Genomic DNA, 12,320 nt, shown 5'->3' on the forward strand with positions numbered 1-12,320 from the left:
GTTCTGTGAAATCATCTCACAGAGTTACAGCTTTCCACTCAAGAAGCCTTTCGCTAAGACAGTTCTTGTGGAATGGGCAAAGTGATATTTGGGAACCCATAGAGGACTATGGTGAAAAAGAAAATATCCTCAGATGAAATCTGGAAAGAAGCTTTCTGAGAAACTGCTTAGTGTTCTGTTAATTCATCTCACAGAGTTACATCTGTATTTCGTGGATCTCTTTGCTAGCCTTATTTCTGTGGAATCTGAGAACAGATATTTCGGATCCCTTTGAAGACTATAGGGCCAAAGGAAATATCCTCCGATAACAAAGAGAAAGAAGCTTTCTGAGAAACTTCTTTGTGTTCTGTGAAATCATCTCACAGAGTTACTGCTTTCCGTTCAAGAAGCCTTTCCCTTAGACAGTTCTTGTGGAATTGGAAAAGGGATATTTGGAAGCCCATAGAGGGCTATGGTGAAAAAGGGTATATCCTCAGATGAAATCTGGAAAGAAGCTTTCTGAGAAACTGCTCTGTGATGTGTGACTTCCACTCACAGAGTTACATCTGTATTTCGTGGATCTCTTTGCTAGCCTTATTTCTGTGGAATCTGAGAACAGATATTTCGGATCCCTTTGATGACTATAGGGCCAAAGGAAATATCCTCCGATAACAAAGACAAAGAAGCTTTCTGAGAAACTTCTTTGTGTTCTGTGAAATCATCTCACAGAGTTACAGCTTTCCACTCAAGAAGCCTTTCGCTAAGACAGTTCTTGTGGAATTGGCAAAGTGATATTTGGGAGCCCATAGAGGACTATGGTGAAAAAGGAAATATCCTCAGATGAAATCTGGAAAGAAGCTTTCTGACAAACTGCTTAGTGTTCTGTTAATTCATCTCACAGAGTTACATCTGTATTTCGTGGATCTCTTGGTTAGCCTTATTTCTGTGGAATCTGAGAACGGATATTTCGGATCCCTTTGAAGACTATAGGGCCCAAGAAATATCCTCCGATAACAAAGAGAAAGAAGCTTTCTGAGAAACTTCTTTGTGTTCTGTGAAATCATCTCACAGAGTTACAGCTTTCCCCTCAAGATGCCTTTCGCTAAGACAGTTCTTGTGGAATTTTCAGAGGGATATTTGGAAGCCCATAGAGGGCTAGGGTGAAAAAGGAAATATCCTCAGATGAAATCTGGAGAGGAGCTTTCTGAGAAACTGCTCTGTGATGTGTGACTTCCACTCACAGAGTTACATCTGTATTTCGTGGATCTCTTTGCCAGCCTTATTTCTGTGGAATTTGAGAACAGATATTTCGGATCCCTTTGAAGACTATAGGGCCAAAGGAAATATCCTCCGATAACAAAGAGAAAGAAGCTTTCTGAGAAACTTCTTTGTGTTCTGTGAAATCATCTCACAGAGTTACAGCTTTCCCTTCAAGAAGCCTTTCCCTTAGACAGTTCTTGTGGAATTAGCAAAGTGATATTTGGAATCCTATAGAGGGTTATGGTGAAAAAGGAAATATCCTCAGATGAAATCTGGAACGAAGCTTTCTGAGAAACTGCTTAGTGTTCTGTTAATTCATCTCACAGAGTTACGTCTGTATTTCGTGGATCTCTATGCTAGCCTTATTTCTGTGGAATCTGAGAACAGATATTTCGGATCCCGTTGAAGACTATAGGGTCAAAGGAAATATCCTCCGATAACAAAGAGAAAGAAGCTTTCTGAGAAACTTCTTTGTGTTCTGTGAAATCATCTCACAGAGTTACAGCTTTCCCCTCAAGAAGCCTTTCCTGTAGACAGTTCTTGTGGAATTGGCAAAGTGATATTTGGAAACCCATAGGGGACTATGGTGAAAAAGGAAATATCCTCAGATGAAATCTGGAAAGAAGCTTTCTGAGAAACTGCTTAGTGTTCTGTTAATTCATCTCACAGGGTTACATCGGTATTTCGTGGATCTCTTTGCTAGCCTTATTTCTGTGGAATCTGAGAACAGATATTTCGGATCCCTTTGAAGACTATAGGGCCAAAGGAAATATACTCCGATAACACAGAGAAAGAAGCTTTCTGAGAAACTTCTTTGTGTTCTGTGAAATCAACTCACAGAGTTACAGCTTTCCCCTCAAGAAGCCTTTCGCTAAGACAGTTCTTGTGGAATTGGCAAAGTGATATTTGGAAGCCCGTAGAGGGCTATGGTGAAAAAGGAAATATCCTCAGATGAAATCTGGAAAATAGCTTTCTGAGAAACTGCTCTGTGATGTGTGACTTCCACTCACACAGTTACATCTCTATTTCGTGGATCTCTTTGCTAGCCTTATTTCTGTGGAATCTGAGAACAGATATTTCGGATCCCTTTGAAGACTATAGGGCCAAAGGAAATATCCTCTGATAACAAAGAGAAAGAAGCTTTCTGAGAAACTTCTTTGTGTTCTGTGAAATCATCTCACAGAGTTACAGCTTTCCCCTCAAGAAGCCTTTCGCTAAGACAGTTCTTGTGTAATTGGCAAAGTGATATTTGGAATCCCATAGAGGGCTATGGTGAAAAAGGAAATATCCTCAGATGAAATCTGGAAAGAAGCTTTCTGAGAAACTGCTCTGTGTTCTGTGACTTCCACTCACAGAGTTACATCTGTACTTCGTGGATCTCTTTGCTAGCCTTATTTCTGTGGAATCTGAGAACAGATATTTCGGATCCCGTTGAAGAATATAGGGTCAAAGGAAATATCCTCCGATAACAAAGAGAAAGAAGCTTTCTGAGAAACTTCTTTGTGTTCTGTGAAATCATCTCACAGAGTTACAGCTTTCCCTTCAAGAAGCCTTTCCTTTAGACAGTTCTTGTGGAATTAGCAAAGTGATATTTGGAAGCCCATAGAGGGTTATGGTGAAAAAGGAAATATCCTCAGATGAAATCTGGAAAGAAGCTTTCTGAGAAACTGCTTAGTGTTCTGTTAATTCACCTCACAGAGTTACATCTGTACTTCGTGGATCTCTTTGCTAGCCTTATTTCTGTGGAGTCTGAGAACAGATATTTCGGATCCCGTTGAAGAATATAGGGTCAAAGGAAATATCCTCCGATAACAAAGAGAAAGAAGCTTTCTGAGAAACTTCTTTGTGTTCTGTGAAATCATCTCACAGAGTTACAGCTTTCCCTTCAAGAAGCCTTTCCCTTAGACAGTTCTTGTGGAATTAGCAAAGTGATATTTGGAAGTCCATAGAGGGTTATGGTGAAAAAGGAAATATCCTCAGATGAAATCTGGAAAGAAGCTTTCTGAGAAACTGCTCTGTGATGTGTGACTTCCACTCACAGAGTTACTTCTGTATTTCCTGGATCTCTTTGCTAGCCTTATTTCTGTGGAATCTGAGAACAGATATTTCGGATCCCTTTGAAGACTATAGGGCCAAAGGAAATATCCTCCGATAACAAAGAGAAAGAAGCTTTCTGAGAAACTTCTTTGTGTTCTGTGAAATCATCTCACAGAGTTACAGCTTTCCCCTCAAGAAGCTTTCGCTAAGACAGTTCTTGTGGAATTGGCAAAGGGATATTTCAGAGCCCATAGAGGCCTATGGTGAAAAAGGAAATATCCTCAGATGAAATCTGGTAAGAAGCTTTCTGAGAAACTGCTTAGTGTTCTGTTAATTCATCTCACAGAGTTACATCTGTATTTCGTGGATCTCTTTGCTAGCCTTATTTCTGTGGAATCTGAGAACAGATATTTCGGATCCCTTTGAAGACTATAGGGCCAAAGGAAATATCCTCCGATAACAAAGAGAAAGAAGCTTTCTGAGAAACTTCTTTGTGTTCTGTGAAATCATCTCACGGAGTTACAGCTTTCCCCTCAAGAAGCCTTTCGCTAAGACAGTTCTTGTGGAATTGGCAAAGGGATATTTCAGAGCCCATAGAGGCCTATGGTGAAAAAGGAAATATCCTCAGATGAAATCTGGAAAGAAGCTTTCTGAGAAACTGCTTAGTGTTCTGTTAATTCATCTCACAGAGTTACATCTGTATTTCGTGGATCTCTTTGCTAGCCTTATTTCTGTGGAATCTGAGAACAGATATTTCGGATCCCTTTGAAGACTATAGGGCCAAAGGAAATATCCTCCGATAACAAAGAGAAAGAAGCTTTCTGAGAAACTACTTTGTGTTCTGTGAAATCATCTCACAGAGTTACAGCTTTCCACTCAAGAAGCCTTTCGCTAAGACAGTTCTTGAGGAATTGGCAAAGGGATATTTGGGAGCCCATAGAGGCCTATGGTGAAAAAGGAAATATCCTCAGATGAAATCTGGAAAGAAGCTTTCTGAGAAACTGCTTAGTGTTCTGTTAATTCATCTCACAGAGTTACATCTGTATTTCGTGGATCTCTTTGCTAGCCTTATTTCTGTGGAATCTGAGAACAGATATTTCGGATCCCTTTGAAGACTATAGGGCCAAAGGAAATATCCTCCGATAACAAAGAGAAAGAAGCCTTCTGAGAAACTTCTTTGTGTTCTGTGAAATCATCTCACAGAGTTACAGCTTTCCCCTCAAGAAGCCTTTCGCTAAGACAGTTCTTGTGGAATTGGCAAAGTGATATTTGGAAGACCATAGAGGGCTATGGTGAAAAAGGAAATATCCTCAGATGAAATCTGGAAAGAAGCTTTCTGAGAAACTGCTCTGTGATGTGTGACTTCCACTCACAGAGTTACATCTGTATTTCGTGGATCTCTTTGCTAGCCTTATTTCTGTGGAATCTGAGAACAGATATTTCGGATCCCTTTGAAGACTATAGGGCCAAAGGAAATATCCTCCGATAACAAAGAGAAAGAAGCTTTCTGAGAAACTTCTTTGTGTTCTGTGAAATCATCTCACAGAGTTACAGCTTTCCACTCAAGAAGCCTTTCGCTAACACAGTTCTTGTGGAATTGGCAAAGGGATATTTGGAAGCCTATAGAGGGCTATGGCGAAAAAGGAAATATCCTCAGATGAAATCTGGAAAGAAGCTTTCTGAAAAACTGCTCTGTGATGTGTGACTTCCACTCACAGAGTTACATCTGTATTTCGTGGATCTCTTTGCTAGCCTTATTTCTGTGGAATCTGAGAACAGATATTTCGGATCCCTTTGAAGACTATAGGGCCAAAGGAAATATCCTCCGATAACAAAGAGAAAGAAGCTTTCTGAGAAACTTCTTTGTGTTCTGTGAAATCATCTCTCAGAGTTACAGCTTTCCCCTCAAGAATCCTTTCGCTAAGACATTTCTTGTGGAATTGGCAAAGGGATATTTGGGAGCCCATAGAGGCCTATGGTGAAAAAGGAAATATCCTCAGATGAAATCTGGAAAGAAGCTTTCTGAGAAACTGCTTAGTGTTCTGTTAATTCATCTCACAGAGTTACATCTGTATTTCCTGGATCTCTTGGCTAGCCTTATTTCTGTGGAATCTGAGAACAGATATTTCGGATCCCTTTGAAGACTATAGGGCCAAAGGAAATATCCTCCGATAACAAAGAGAAAGAAGCTTTCTGAGAAACTTCTTTGTGTTCTGTGAAATCATCTCACAGAGTTACAGCTTTCCCCTCAAGAAGCCTTTCGCCAAGACAGTTCTTGTGGAATTGGCAAAGGGATATTTCAGAGCCCATAGAGGCCTATGGTGAAAAAGGAAATATCCTCAGATGAAATCTGGTAAGAAGCTTTCTGAGAAACTGCTTAGTGTTCTGTTAATTCATCTCACAGAGTTACATCTGTATTTCGTGGATCTCTTTTCTAGCCTTATTTCTGTGGAATCTGAGAACAGATATTTCGCATCCCTTTGAAGACTATAGGGCCAAAGGAAATATCCTCCGATAACAAAGAGAAAGAAGCTTTCTGAGAAACTTCTTTGTGTTCTGTGAAATCATCTCACAGAGTTACAGCTTTCCCCTCAAGAAGCCTTTCGCCAAGACAGTTCTTGTGGAATTGGCAAAAGGATATTTCAGAGCCCATAGAGGCCTATGGTGAAAAAGGAAATATCCTCAGATGAAATCTGGTAAGAAGCTTTCTGAGAAACTGCTTAGTGTTCTGTTAATTCATCTCACAGAGTTACATCTGTATTTCGTGGATCTCTTTGCTAGCCTTATTTCTGTGGAATCTGAGAACAGATATTTCGCATCCCTTTGAAGACTATAGGGCCAAAGGAAATATCCTCCGATAACAAAGAGAAAGAAGCTTTCTGAGAAACTTCTTTGTGTTCTGTGAAAACATCTCACGGAGTTACAGCTTTCCCCTCAAGAAGCCTTTCGCCAAGACAGTTCTTGTGGAATTGGCAAAGGGATATTTCAGAGCCCATAGAGGCCTATGGTGAAAAAGGAAATATCCTCAGATGAAATCTGGAAAGAAGCTTTCTGAGAAACTGCTTAGTGTTCTGTTAATTCATCTCACAGAGTTACATCTGTATTTCGTGGATCTCTTTGCTAGCCTTATTTCTGTGGAATCTGAGAACAGATATTTCGGATCCCTTTGAAGACTATAGGGCCAAAGGAAATATCCTCCGATAACAAAGAGAAAGAAGCTTTCTGAGAAACATCTTTGTGTTCTGTGAAATCATCTCACAGAGTTACAGCTTTCCACTCAAGAAGCCTTTCGCTAAGACAGTTCTTGTGGAATTGGCAAAGGGATATTTGGGAGCCCATAGAGGCCTATGGTGAAAAAGGAAATATCCTCAGATGAAATCTGGAAAGAAGCTTTCTGAGAAACTGCTTAGTGTTCTGTTAATTCATCTCACACAGTTACATCTGTATTTCGTGGATCTCTTTGCTAGCCTTATTTCTGTGGAATCTGAGAACAGATATTTCGGATCCCTTTGAAGACTATAGGGCCAAAGGAAATATCCTCCGATAACAAAGAGAAAGAAGCTTTCTGAGAAACTTCTTTGTGCTCTGTGAAATCATCTCACAGAGTTACAGCTTTCCCCTCAATAAGTCTTTCGCTAAGACAGTTCTTTTGGAATTGGCAAAGGGATATTTGGAAGCCCATAGAGGGCTATGGTGAAAAAGGAAATATCCTCAGATGAAATCTGGAAAGAAGCTTTCTGAGAAACTGCTCTGTGATGTGTGACTTCCACGCACAGAGTTACATCTGTATTTCGTGGATCTCTTTGCTAGCCTTATTTCTGTGGAATCTGAGAACAGATATTTCGGATCCCTTTGAAGACTATAGGGCCAAAGGAAATATCCTCCGATAACAAAGAGAAAGAAGCTTTCTGAGAAACTTCTTTGTGTTCTGTGAAATCATCTCACAGAGTTACAGCTTTCCCCTCAAGAAGCCTTTCGCTAAGACAGTTCTTGTGGAATTGGCAAAGGGATATTTGGGAGCCCATAGAGGCCTATGGTGAAAAAGGAAATATCCTCAGATGAAATCTGGAAAGAAGCTTTCTTAGAAACTGCTCTGTGATGTGTGACTTCCACTCACAGAGTTACTTCTGTATTTCCTGGATCTCTTTGCTAGCCTTATTTCTGTGGAATATGAGAACAGATATTTCGGATCCCTTTGAAGACTATAGGGCCAAAGGAAATATCCTCCGATAACAAAGAGAAAGAAGCTTTCTGAGAAACTTCTTTGTGTTCTGTGAAATCATCTCACAGAGTTACAGCTTTCCACTCAAGAAGCCTTTCGCTAAGACAGTTCTTGTGGAATTGGCAAAGGGATATTTGAGAGCCCATAGAGGCCTATGGTGAAAAAGGAAATATCCTCAAATGGAATCTGGAAAGAAGCTTTCTGAGAAACTGCTTAGTGTTCTGTTAATTCATCTCACAGAACTACATCTGTATTTCGTGGATCTCTTTGCTAGCCTTATTTCTGTGGAATCTGAGAACAGATATTTCGGATCCCTTTGAAGACTATAGGGCCAAAGGAAATATCCTCCGATAACAAAGAGAAAGAAGCTTTCTGAGAAACTTCTTTGTGTTCTGTGAAATCATCTCACAGAGTTACAGCTTTCCCTTCAAGAAGGCTTTCGCTAAGACAGTTCTTGTGGAATTGGCAAAGGGATATTTGGAAGCCCATAGAGGACTATGGTGAAAAAGGAAATATCCTCAGATGAAATCTGGAAAGAAGCTTTCTGAGAAACTGCTCTGTGATGTGTGACTTCCACTCACAGAGTTACATCTGTATTTCCTGGATCTCTTTGCTAGCCTTATTTCTGTGGAATCTGAGAACAGATATTTCAGATCCCTTTGAAGACTAGAGGGCCAAAGGAAATATCCTCCGATAACAAAGAGAAAGAAGCTTTCTGAGAAACTTCTTTGTGTTCTGTGAAATCATCTCACAGAGTTACAGCTTTCCCCTCAAGAAGCCTTTCGCTGAGACAGTTCTTGTGGAATTGGCAAAGGGATATTTGGGAGCCCATAGAGGCCTAAGGTGAAAAAGGAAATATTCTCAGATGGAAGCTGGAAAGAAGCTTTCTGAAAAATTGCTTAGTGTTCTGTTAATTCATCTCACAGAGTTACATCTGTATTTCATGGATCTCTTTGCTCGCCTTATTTCTGTGGAATCTGAGAACAGATATTTCGGATCCATTTAAAGACTACAGGGCCAAAGGAAATATCCTCCGATAACAAAGAGAAAGATGCTTTCTGAGAAACTTCTTTCTGTTCTGTGAAATCATCTCACAGAGTTACAGCTTTCCCCTCAAGAAGCCGTTCGCTAAGACAGTTCTTCTGGAATAGGCAAAGTGATATTTGGCAGCCCATATAGGGCTACGGTGAAAAAGGAAATATCCTCAGATGAAATCTGGAAAGAAGATTTCTGAGAAACTGCTTAGTGTTCTCTTAATTCATCTCACAGAGTTACATCTGTATTTCGTGGATCTCTTTGCTAGCCTTATTTCTGTGGAATTTGAGAACAGATATATCTGATCCCTATGATGACTCTAGGGCCAAAGGAAATTTCCTCCGATAACAAAGAGAAAGATGCTTTCTGAGAAACTTCTTTCTGTTCTGTGAAATCATCTCACAGAGTTACAGCTTTCCCCTCAAGAAGCCTTTCGCTAAGACAGTTCTTGTGGAATTGGCAAAGTGATATTTAGAAACCCATAGAGGGCTATGGTGAAAAAGGAAATATCCTCAGATGAAATCTGGAAAGAAGCTTTCTGAGAAACTGCTCTGTGATGTGTGACTTCCACTCACAGAGTTACATCTGTATTTCGTGGATCTCTTTGCTAGCCTTATTTCTATGGAATCTGAGAACAGATATTTCGGATCCCTTTGAAGACTACAGGGCCAATGGAAATATCCTCCGATAACAAACAGAAAGAAGCTTTCTGAGAAACTTCTTTGTGTTCTGTGAAATCATCTCACAGAGTTACAGCTTTCCCCTCAAGAAGCCTTTCGCTAAGACAGTTCTTGTGGAATTGGCAAAGTGATATTTAGAAGCCCATAGAGGGCTATGGTGAAAAAGGAAATATCCTCAGATGAAATCTGGAAAGAAGCTTTCTGAGAAACTGCTCTGTGATGTGTGACTTCCACTCACAGAGTTACATCTGTATTTCGTGGATCTCTTTGCTAGCGTTATTTCTGTGGAATCTGAGAACAGATATTTCGGATCCCTTTGAAGACTACAGAGCCAAAGGAAATATCCTCAGATAACAAAGAGAAAGAAGCTTTCTGAGAAACTTCTTTGTGTTCCGTGAAATCATCTCACAAAGTTACAGCTTTCCACTCAAGAAGACTTTCGCTAAGACAGTTCTTGTCGAATTGGCAAAGGGATATTTGGGAGCCCAAAAAGGCCAATGGTGAAAAAGGAAATATCCACAGATGAAATCTGGAAAGAAGCTTTCTGAGAAACTGCTTAGTGTTCTGTTAATTCATCTCACAGAGTTACATCTGTATTTCGTGGATCTCTTTGCTAGCCTTATTTCTGTGGAATCTGAGAACAGATATTTCGGATCCCTTTGAAGACTATAGGGCCAAAGGAAATATCCTCCGATAACAAAGAGAAAGAAGCTTTCTGAGAAACTTCTTTGTGTTCTGTGAAATCATCTCACAGAGTTACAGCTTTCCCTTCAAGAAGCGTTTCGCTAAGACAGTTCTTGTGGAATTGGCAAAGTGATATTTGGAAGCCCATAGAGGACTATGGTGAAAAAGGAAATATCCTCAGATGAAATCTGGAAAGAAGCTTTCTGAGAAACTGCTTAGTGTTCTGTTAATTCATCTCACAGAGTTACATCTGTATTTCGTGGATCTCTTTGCTAGCCTTATTTCTGTGGAATCTGAGAACAAATATTTCGGATCCCTTTGAAGACTATAGGGCCAAAGGAAATATCCTCCGATAACAAAGAGAAAGAAGCTTTCTGAGAAACTTCTTTGTGTTCTGTGAAATCATCTCACAGAGTTACAGCTTTCCCTTCAAGAAGCCTTTCGCTAAGATAGTTCTTGTGGAATTGGCAAAGTGATATTTGGAAGCCCATAGAGGACTATGGTGAAAAAGGAAATATCCTCAGATGAAATCTGGAAAGAAGCTTTCTGAGAAACTGCTTAGTGTTCTGTTAATTCTTCTCACAGACTTACATCTGTATTTCGTGGATCTCTTTGCTAGCCTTATTTCTGTGGAATCTGAGAACAGATATTTCGGATCCCTTTGAAGACTATAGGGCCAAAGGAAATATCCTCCGATAACAAAGAGAAAGAAGCTTTCTGAGAAACTTCTTAGTGTTCTGTGAAATCATGTCACAGAGTTACAGCTTTCCCCTCAAGAAACCTTTCGCTAAGACAGTTCTTGTGGAATTGGCAAAGTGATATTTAGAAGCCCATAGAGGGCTATGGTGAAAAAGGAAATATCCTCAGATGAAATCTGGAAAGAAGCTTTCTCAGAAACTGCTCTGTGATGTGTGACTTCCACTCACAGAGTTACATCTGTATTTCGTGGATCTCGTTGCTAGCCTTATTTCTGTGGAATCTGAGAACAGATATTTCGGATCCCTTTGAAGACTATAGGGCCAAAGGAAATATCCTCCGATAACAAAGAGAAAGAAGCTTTCTGAGAAACTTCTTTGTGTTCTGTGAAATCATCTCACAGAGTTACAGCTTTCCCCTCAAGAAGCCTTTCGCTAAGACAGTTCTTGTGGAATTGGCAAGGGGATATTTGGAAGCCCATAGAGGCCTATGGTGAAAAGGAAATATCCTCAGATCGAATCTGGAAAGAAGCTTTCTGTGAAACTGGTTAGTGTTCTGTTAATTCATCTCACAGTGTTACATCGGTATTTCGTGGATCTCTTTGCTAGCCTCATTTCTGTGGAATCTGAGAACAGATATTTCGGATCCCTTTGAAGACTATAGGACCAAAGGGAATATCCTCCGATAACAAAGATAAAGAAGCTTTCTGAGAAACCTCTTTGTGTTCTGTGAAATCATCTCACAGAGTTACAGCTTTCCCCTCAAGAAGCCTTTCGCTAAGACAGTTCTTGTGGAATTGGCAAAGGGATATTTGGAAACCCATAGAGGGCTACGGTGAAAAAGGAAATATCCACAGATGAAATCTGGAAAGAAGCTTTCTGAGAAACTGCTCTATGATGTGTGACATTCATTCACAGAGTTACATCTGTATTTCCTGGATCTCTTTGCTAGCCTTATTTCTGTGGAATCTGAGAACAGATATTTCGGATTCCTTTGAAGACTATAGGGCCAAAGGAAATATCCTCCGATAACAAAGAGAAAGAAGCTTTCTGAGAAACTTCTTTGTGTTCTGTGAAATCATCTCACAGAGTTACAGCTTTCCCCTCAAGAAGCCTTTCGCTAAGACAGTTCTTGTGGAATTGGCAAAGTGATATTTAGAAACCCATAGAGGGCTATGGTGAAAAAGGAAATATCCTCAGATGAAATCTGGAAAGAAGCTTTCTGAGAAACTCCTCTGTGATATGTGACTTCCACTCACAGAGTTACATCTGTATTTCGTGGATCTCTTTGCTAGCCTTATTTCTGTGGAATCTGAGAACAGATATTTCGGATCCCTTTGAAGACTATAGGGCCAAAGGAAATATCCTCCGATAACAAAGAGAAAGAAGCTTTCTGAGAAACTTCTTTGTGTTCTGTGAAATCATCTCACAGAGTTACAGCTTTCCCCTCAAGAAGTCGTTCGCTAAGACACTTCTTCTGGAATAGGCAAAGTGATATTTGTAATCCCATAGAGGGCTACGGTGAAAAAGGAAATATCCTCAGATGAAATTTGGTAAGAAGCTTTCTGAGACACTGCTTAGTGTTCTCTTAATTCATCTCACAGGGTTACATCTGTATTTCGTGGATCTCTTTGCTAGCCTTATTTCTGTGGAATTTGAGAACAGATATATCTGATCCCTATGATGACTCAAGGGCCAAAGGAAATTTCCTCCGATAACAAAAAGAAA

The sequence above is a fragment of the Macaca mulatta genome, chromosome 17 (assembly GCF_049350105.2).
Source record: "Macaca mulatta isolate MMU2019108-1 chromosome 17, T2T-MMU8v2.0, whole genome shotgun sequence".
Lineage (NCBI taxonomy): Eukaryota > Metazoa > Chordata > Mammalia > Primates > Cercopithecidae > Macaca > Macaca mulatta.